The 8,300-nt window shown below is 50.2% G+C and overlaps 1 pseudogene; it reads right to left on the bottom strand.

Annotated features, from left to right (window-relative positions):
• Positions 1-1,020: 1,020 nt before the first annotated feature.
• On the bottom strand, positions 1,021-6,385 carry LOC144510372 (small ribosomal subunit protein eS19-like; annotated as a pseudogene).
• Positions 6,386-8,300: the final 1,915 nt, after the last annotated feature.

Here is an 8,300-nt window from a genome sequence, read left to right as displayed (position 1 = left end):
TCTCAAAGTACTATGGCAGCCAGTTATTTTTTGAGGTACATTGACAAGTAGAGGCATTAACTTGTGCACACTAACATTTCACCGGGAACGAAGTTGGTCTGTATAGCAGGAAAACTTTGTGTCCTCTTCCAAATACTCAAAGAGATCTTCAACATCTACCTAAACCACCAAAAAAAAAGGCCTTGGCTGAAAGACACTACATCGGACAATGTTTGAAACATTGAGTTATGAGCACAGTCGGAATTTTACCGGCCCACCCGCCACCAGTATCGGAGCGGGCGAGGGGCGTAACATGCCAAAGTCAGTTGACCTCAAAGTTAAAAAGTTTATTTATTAGTCACAATTAAGGCTTACATTAACATTTACAATGAAGTTACTGTGAAATTCCCCGAGTCACCACACTACAGCACCTGTTCGGGTCAATGTACCTAACCAAATCTTTCAGACTGTGGGAGGAAACCCATGCAGACACGAGGAGAACGTGCAGACTCGGCACAGACTGTGACCCAAGGCTGGAATCGAACCCGGGTCCCTGGCGCTGTGAGGCAGCAGTGCTAACCACTGTGCCACCGTGCTACCCCAGGTGAGATTTTCCATTCTCGGGACAAGTGAGGCCATAAAATCCCACCCTATGTGTTTTAGTCTGTTGTAAGGTTCTCAGGCAAGCAAGCTCCCTAATAACTGACACTTAAACCCATTCTATGCAGAGGGGTATATGGACGCACAAACACATTGATGGACCTTTTAATTTTTATTCTGCTCCAGTTTTCAGTCGAACGATTGGCACATTTGAGAGCTTTAAGGGCTGCAATTGCCTTCCTGTGGAAGACTTAGCATTTTCCATGAACTGGTTTCAAAATGGAAATGGTGTCTCTGGTACAGTTTGCCTGACCCGGCTTCACTTCCAACACAATTGCAAAGAGGGATGGGATGATTTGAGTGAGTCTGTGTCCCGTACAAGCTCTGAAGTGAATGATTGATTGTCTGCTTTTATTATTCGTCAGAACATGGCGCACCCATTCAGTGTTTCTTGTTTGCAGCTGCAACCTGACCAGCAATTCAGGTCCAGGAACTCTGCACTGAGTGGTGGAGTCAGTCTGAGGCCACCGTCGGAATCCTCCTCAACCATCTTCAATCCTTCGAGAGTGTGGTGAACCATACATGGTTACCACTATGGGTACTGAACCATACATGGTTAGCACTATGGGTACTTGTACATATGTTACTGTTGTCACTGTTGGGGTTAGGGTTGGGGTGTTCTACCTGTTGGTATTGTTCTGTGGTACACTCCGGTTGGCTCCGCCTACCTGTAGGAGTATAAAGGTCACTGCACTGCCCGGTGACCCTTTAGTCTGCGATTGTATTGTTAAGCAATATGCTCCATTCTTGTTACTAATAAAAGCCTTTATTTCCCGGGTACGATCCAGCCTCCCGAGTGATTTAATCGTGCATCAATTTTATTAGTAACAATTTTTGGTTGAAAAAAAAACCATGGAGCAAATGTTAAAACCCGATTGGCTCACCTTAGATCCGCGTGCAGCTGGAGCGTCGAACACTTTCGACCATTGGTTGAAGTGTTTCCAAGATTATATCGACGCCTCAACAGCCATTCAAAACGACGCCGATAGATTGCGGGTCCTCCACGCAAGGGTAAGCGACACTGTGTATGCAACAATCCGCGATGCCCAAGACTACAAAGGGGCCATCGAACTACTTAAGAAGCTGTACAACAAACCGCCAAACGAGATTCATGCTCAGCACCTACTAGCCAATCGACGGCGGCAGCCTGGCGAAACGACGGGACAGTACCTGCGCGAACTTCAGCAGCTAGCCAGAGCCTGCAATTGCAAGCCAGTGTCGGCGACCCAGTATACTAACGATTTGATCCGAGATGCGTTCGTGGCGGGAATCGGCTCATCCTATATTCGCCTGCGGCTGCTAGAGCAAGGTAACTTAGACCTAGCTAAGACGGTGGAATTGGCTGATGCGATGGAAACGGCCTCCACAAGTCTTGAAACTTACCCCACCGACCACGTGGGAACATCGTGGCAAGTACAGCCACCGACTCAACTCTACCCAGCGGCTCCTAGGAACTGCGCGATCGTGCTTTCAACCTCGGATCTGACAGCGGCGGCAGCTCCAGGTGGCCCGCGGTGCTATTTCTGTGGATTGGCAAAGCACCTTCGTCAGCGATGTCCGGCCAGAACGGTATTTTGCTCCGCGTGTGGGAAGAAAGGGCACTATGCTAAAGTGTGCCGAGCTAAACCACCTTTGAAGCCAAGCAGTGCGGCATGTGACTCTCCAGGATCTGTCTCCTCGTCTCCGGCTTCGTCGAGGTCTTCCACCACGTGCGATTCACGAGCGCCGCCATTCCTGAGGACGACGACGCAAGACACGAGCGACCTGCGAGTGCCGCCACTTTCAACGCCATCGACCATGTGCGATCCATGGGCGCAGCCATTTTAGTCGACACCAACCGCAGACGACCAGCAGGGGTCCTCATCATCAACCACCTCAGCTGCCTGCAGTTGCACTCAAGATTCAACGGTGGCGTCAATCATCCTGGACCAGGCCAAGCCTCACAGACTCGACAAGTCCATGATGGACAGAAAGGTAAACGGACGCCTGATACATTGTCTGTTTGACAGCGGGAGCACGGAGAGTTTCATTCATCCTGACACCGTGAAATGGTGCGGTCTCCGAGTACAGACTGTCAGACAGACAATTTGTATGGCGTCGAGGTCCCGATCTGTTACCGTTCTTGGGAGCTGCGTGGTAAACCTAACGGTGCGGGGCACAGTTTATGAGAACTTCAGGCTCCTCGTGTTACCGCACCTTTGCGTTCCGATACTCCTGGGACTAGACTTTATGGTCCACCTGAGGAGTGTGACCCTGCAGTACGATGGGCCACTCCCTCCATTTTCAGTGGGAGAACAGCAGCCTCCAAATTGCCCAGCGCGCTCCACGTGCAGTCACTCGACACGCAGAATCACCCCGCCATCTTTATTTGAGAATCTCGTGCCAGGCTGCAAGCCCATCGCAACTAACAGCAGGCGTTACAGCGCTGAGGATCGGATCTTTATTCAATCTGAGGTTCAGCGGCTCCTCAGGGAAGGGATCATTCAACCTAGCACTAGCCCATGGAGAGCACAAGTCATGGTGGTTAAAACTGGAGACAAGCCCCGGATGGTCATAGACTATAGTCAGACCATTAATAGGTACACGCAGCTGGACGCATACCCTCTCCCGCGCATATCTGACATGGTCAACCAGATTGCGCAGTACCGGGTGTTCTCCACCATCGACTTGAAGTCAGCCTATCACCAGCTCCCCGTTCGCCCAGAGGACCGAAAATATACGGCCTTTGAGGCGGATGGTCGTCTCTACCACTTCTTAAGGGTCTCCTTTGGCATCACGAATGGGGTCTCGGTCTTCCAGCGTGCAATGGACCGAATGGTGGACCAAAACGGGCTACGGGCTACCTTCCCGTACCTGGACAATGTCACTATCTGCGGCCATGACCAGCAGGACCACGATGCCAATCTCCTAAAGTTTTTACGCACTGCGTCTTGCCTGAATCTGACCTATAACGGGGAGAAGTGTGTATTCAGCAAGCGCCGCCTAGCAATCCTCGGATACGTGGTGGAAAACGGGGTCCTTGGCCCTGATCCAGACCTTATGCGTCCCCTCCTTGAACTTCTCCTACCCACTAGCATCAAAGCACTGAGAAGATGCTTAGGCTTCTTTTCGTATTACGCACAGTGGGTTCCCAATTATGCGGACAAAGCCCGTCCGCTCATTAAGTCTACCTCTTTTCCCCTGGCAGCAGAGGCTCACTTAGCCTTTGAAGGGATAAAAGCCGACATCGCGAAAGCCACGATGCACGCTGTCGATGAGTCCATCCCCTTCCAGGTGGAGAGTGATGCATCTGATTTCGCCCTGGCCGCCACGCTTAACCAGGCGGGCAGGCCCGTCGCCTTTTTCTCTCGCACCCTCCAAGGCCCTGAAATACGTTAAGGGGTAAGATCAAAAATGATAAAATCTTGAGGTGGAGAATCGAACTCTCCACCTACAACTATGAAATCATATCCCGTCCGGGGAAGCTCAATGAGCCCTCAGATGCCCTGTCGCATGGAACGTGTGCCAGTGTGCAGGAGGACCGGCTACAGGCCCTCCACAATGATCTCTGCCATCCGGGGATCACTCGGCTCTTCCATTTTGTAAAGGCCCGGAATCTACCCTACTCCGTAGAGGATGTCAGGTCGATAACTCGAAGCTGCCAGGTATGTGCTGAATGCAAGCCGCACTTCTACCGACCTGACAGGGCACACCTCATTAAAGCCACTCGCCCTTTTGAAAGACTGAGTGTTGATTTCAAGGGCCCCCTTCCTTCGACAGATCGGAATGTGTACTTCCTCAACGTGGTTGACGAGCACTCCCAATTCCCTTTTGCCATTCCCTGTTCAGACATGACCGCTGCCACGGTTATCAAAGCATTGCAGGATCTTTTCACCCTGTTTGGTTACCCCAGCTATATCCACAGTGATAGGGGTTCGTCGTTCATGAGCGATGACTTGAGGCAATACCTGCTCTCATACGGGATTGCCTCTAGTAGAACCACGAGCTACAACCCTAGGGGTAACGGACAGGTGGAACGTGAGAATGCTACAGTCTGGAAGGCTGTCTTACTGGCGTTGAAGTCAAAAGGCCTTCCAGTCTCCCGTTGGCAAGAGGTGCTCCCTGATGCGCTCCACTCCATACGCTCACTCCTGTGTACGGCAACCAATGCTACTCCCCATGAGAGGATGTTTTCATTCCCTCGGAAGTCTTCCTCTGGGACCTCACTGCCGTCTTGGTTGACGTACTCAGGACCTGTCCTCCTGCGGCGGCATGTTAGGACCCGCAAGTCCGACCCTTTGGTTAAACAGGTCCATCTCCTCCACGCCAACCCTCAATATGCCTATGTAGCATATCCTGATGGGCGAGAGGACACGGTCTCTATTCGAGATCTGGCGCCTGCAGGAGACCTGGAAACCCCCGTCGCTCCCGCACTTAGTTAGGGACTCCTTGCCCTTTATCTCCCCTCCTGGCATGGCGCGGGCAGTATCGGGACCACCACTTAATCCTCTTACTCCCGTGTACAGCTTGCCTGAGTCCAGAAGATTGTCGCCACCTCGGGGCGTTCCTGAGTCCAGGAGATTGTCGCCACCTCGTGGTCCACCCGTCCGTGAGGAACTGGAGGAGTCACTGGACACCGCCTTGGAGAGAGGGTCATCACGGTCACCAGAACTGGAGCTACCGCCAGTGTTGAGGAGGTCGCAGAGACGGTGCGGCCCTCCGATACGACTGAACTTGTGAATATATGGACAGTTCGTACTGTTTTTTTTTGCCCCACCGGCCTTTGTTTTAAAGGAGGGGTGAATGTGGTGAACCATAGATGGTTACCACTATGGGTACTGAACCATAGATGGTTAGCACTATGGGTACTTGTACATATGTTACTGTTGTCACTGTTGGGGTTAGGGTTGGGGTGTTCTACCTGATGGTATTGTTCTGTGGTACACTCCGGTTGGCTCCGCCTCCCTGTAGGAGTATAAAGGTCACTGCACTGCCTGGTGACCCTTTAGTCTGGGATTGTATTGTTAAGCAGTATGCTCCATTCTTGTTACTAATAAAAGCCTTTATTTCCTGGGTACGATCGAGCCTCCCGAGTGATTTAATCGCGCATCAGAGAGCCTGCTGCACCTCCCTGGCCAAGGATTTGGAGCCACGGCTGAAGTGACTGGGCTTCACACCGTTCTGCTGGCAGCTGCCGTAGTGGCCATGGCGCCAACTCTAACGCCACCTCGCAGCTACAGGTGACGCACTGTGGCGGTTGCTTGGGTTCAGAACCAGTTCTTATTGTAAGCTGCCTGCTCTTTGTGTTTGCCCAGCTTCACTTTATCACCCAATTGGGTGCCTTTAGTTTGCCAGACTTCTTGAGCAAAGCACCCAGAGAATCATAGAGAATCATAGAAACCCTACAGTGCAGAAGGAGGCCATTCAGCCCATCGAGTCTGCACCGACCACAATCCCACCGAGGCCCTACCCCCACATATTTACCCGCTAATCCCTCTAACCTACGCATCTCAGGATTCTAAGGGGCAATTTTTAACCTGGCCAATCAACCTGACCCACACATCTTTGGACTGTGGGAGGAAACCGGAGCACCCGGAGGAAACCCACGCCGACACGAGGAGAATGTGCAAACTCCACACAGGCAGTGACCCGAGCCAGGAATCGAACCCAGGACCCTGGAGCTGTGAAGCAGCAGTGCTAACCACTGTGCTACCGTGCCGCCCTTGACTGTTTGGTGAAGAGCTTTGGTGAACTCCTGTTGATTCATGCTGTTACACCAGGCATCCTCCACAACCTCCAGCCTGTCCGCCTGTGTCCTAACTTGCACCAAATATCATTCACCCATCGCGCTTATGCTCACTGACCTACACTGAACCCCAGTTTTATCAATGCTTTATTTTTAAAATTCCTATCCCTTCAAGGCCTTCCTCCTCGCTCACTCGGTTACCTCCCCCAACTCCCTTACATCCCACCGGGAATTCTACAACCCACCCGGTCAGGATATCTTGTACATCCACACAAACATCTTTCCATCACTAACAGTCCAGTCCCCAGCTGCCCAAAGCCCTGGTATTTTTTCCTGAAGAACCTCATCCGTCTGCCTCTGTTAAAACCTCCCTCTTTGACCAAGCTTTCTGTCACTTACTGTAGCAGCTGCTGATGCGGCTCAGTCTTGGATTTTGATCGTACTCCTGTGGAACACTTTGGGATCTTTTCCTATGGTAAAGATCCAATATAAATATAAATTGCTTTTGACATTGCTCCATTTACTTTCTGATATCTAGTTTTCTAAATGTTTGCTTTCTTGGGAAGACCATATCTGTAACTTTGCCTGGGCAGTAACCTGATGGAGTGAATTGCATCCCATTCTAGAACCTGCCCACTTCTAAAGAAGTATCTTGGGTTGTGGCAAGGCCAATATTTATTGCTCAATCCTAAATGCCCTCGAGAAGGTGGTGGTGAGCTGCCTTCTTGAACCGTGGCACTCCATCTGGTGTAGGTACACCCACAGTGCTGTTAGGAAGGGAGTTCCCAGATTTTGACCCAATGACAGTGAAGGAACAGCGATATACTTCCAAAGTCAAGATGGTGTGTGACTTGTAAATGGAGAACTGGTCAGATCGGCTGCTTTGTCCTTGAAATTCGTTGGAACTGCATTCATCCAGCCAAGTGGAGAGTCTTCCATCAATCGGATGACGATTGGGTAACTTCTACAAACCATTCCGCCAGTTAATTCCACCAGAGGAGACGGTGAAAATGACCTCCAAAGTAACTTTAGGTGTTTGTTATACTGAGCATTCAGTCCGGAGCAATAACGCCACCAAATGCAACCTCTGTTTACATCGTTAGTACTTGCATTCACATATATCTAACTCCTTTATGGAATCATACGGCCTAAAACCAGGCATATCGGCTGTTGCTTTGAAAAAGCTAGCCAATTAGGCTCTTACCCTGCAGCCCTGCAAAATTTCCTTTCCAATTATTTATCCAATTCCCTTTGGAGGGGTAGCATTTTCCATCATCCTCTCAGACAATGCATTCTACATCATAACAATTTGCTGCATTAAAAAATGTCTCCCCATTTCCCCTTTATTTCTTTGGTGCATTATTCTGAGTTGTGTTCTCCAGTTACCCACCCTCCTGCCACTGGAAGCAAGTTTTCCTTATTTACTCCATCAAAACCCGTCTTGTTTTTGAATATCTCTGTAAACACTTTAACCTTCTGTGTTCTAAGGGGAGTAACACCAACTCCACTATAGCCCCTCAGCATAATTCAGGAGCCTCATTCCTGTTAATACATTCTAGTAAAACTGCTCTGTACCTGTCATAAGACATTGATATCATTCCTACCGTGCAGAACCCAGCGTTAGACACGCTCCACCTGAGGCCAAAGCAGTGTTTTATTAAGGGTTAGCATAACGATCTTACTGGCAGCCTCGTCATCCCATTTGTTTGTGGGTGTATGAGTCAGCCTTCACTACGAGGAAGTTGGATTTAGTTGTGTAAATTTCAGAAAGCAGGTCATCGATGACAAGTCTCGAGAAGTGCACGCAGCACTGGAGGGAGAGGGTGGCCTGGAAGGCAGCCATCCAGGGAAGGCACTAAGGTGCATCATTTCATCTTTAAAACACAGAGAAACTATCTCCAGATATTTCTGTTGTGGGGAAATTTCAAGGAGGTCA

This window comes from Mustelus asterias, chromosome 23, assembly GCF_964213995.1.
Source record: "Mustelus asterias chromosome 23, sMusAst1.hap1.1, whole genome shotgun sequence".
In the NCBI taxonomy this organism is placed as follows: Eukaryota; Metazoa; Chordata; class Chondrichthyes; order Carcharhiniformes; family Triakidae; genus Mustelus; species Mustelus asterias.
This window is presented reverse-complemented; position numbering and strand designations above follow the sequence as displayed.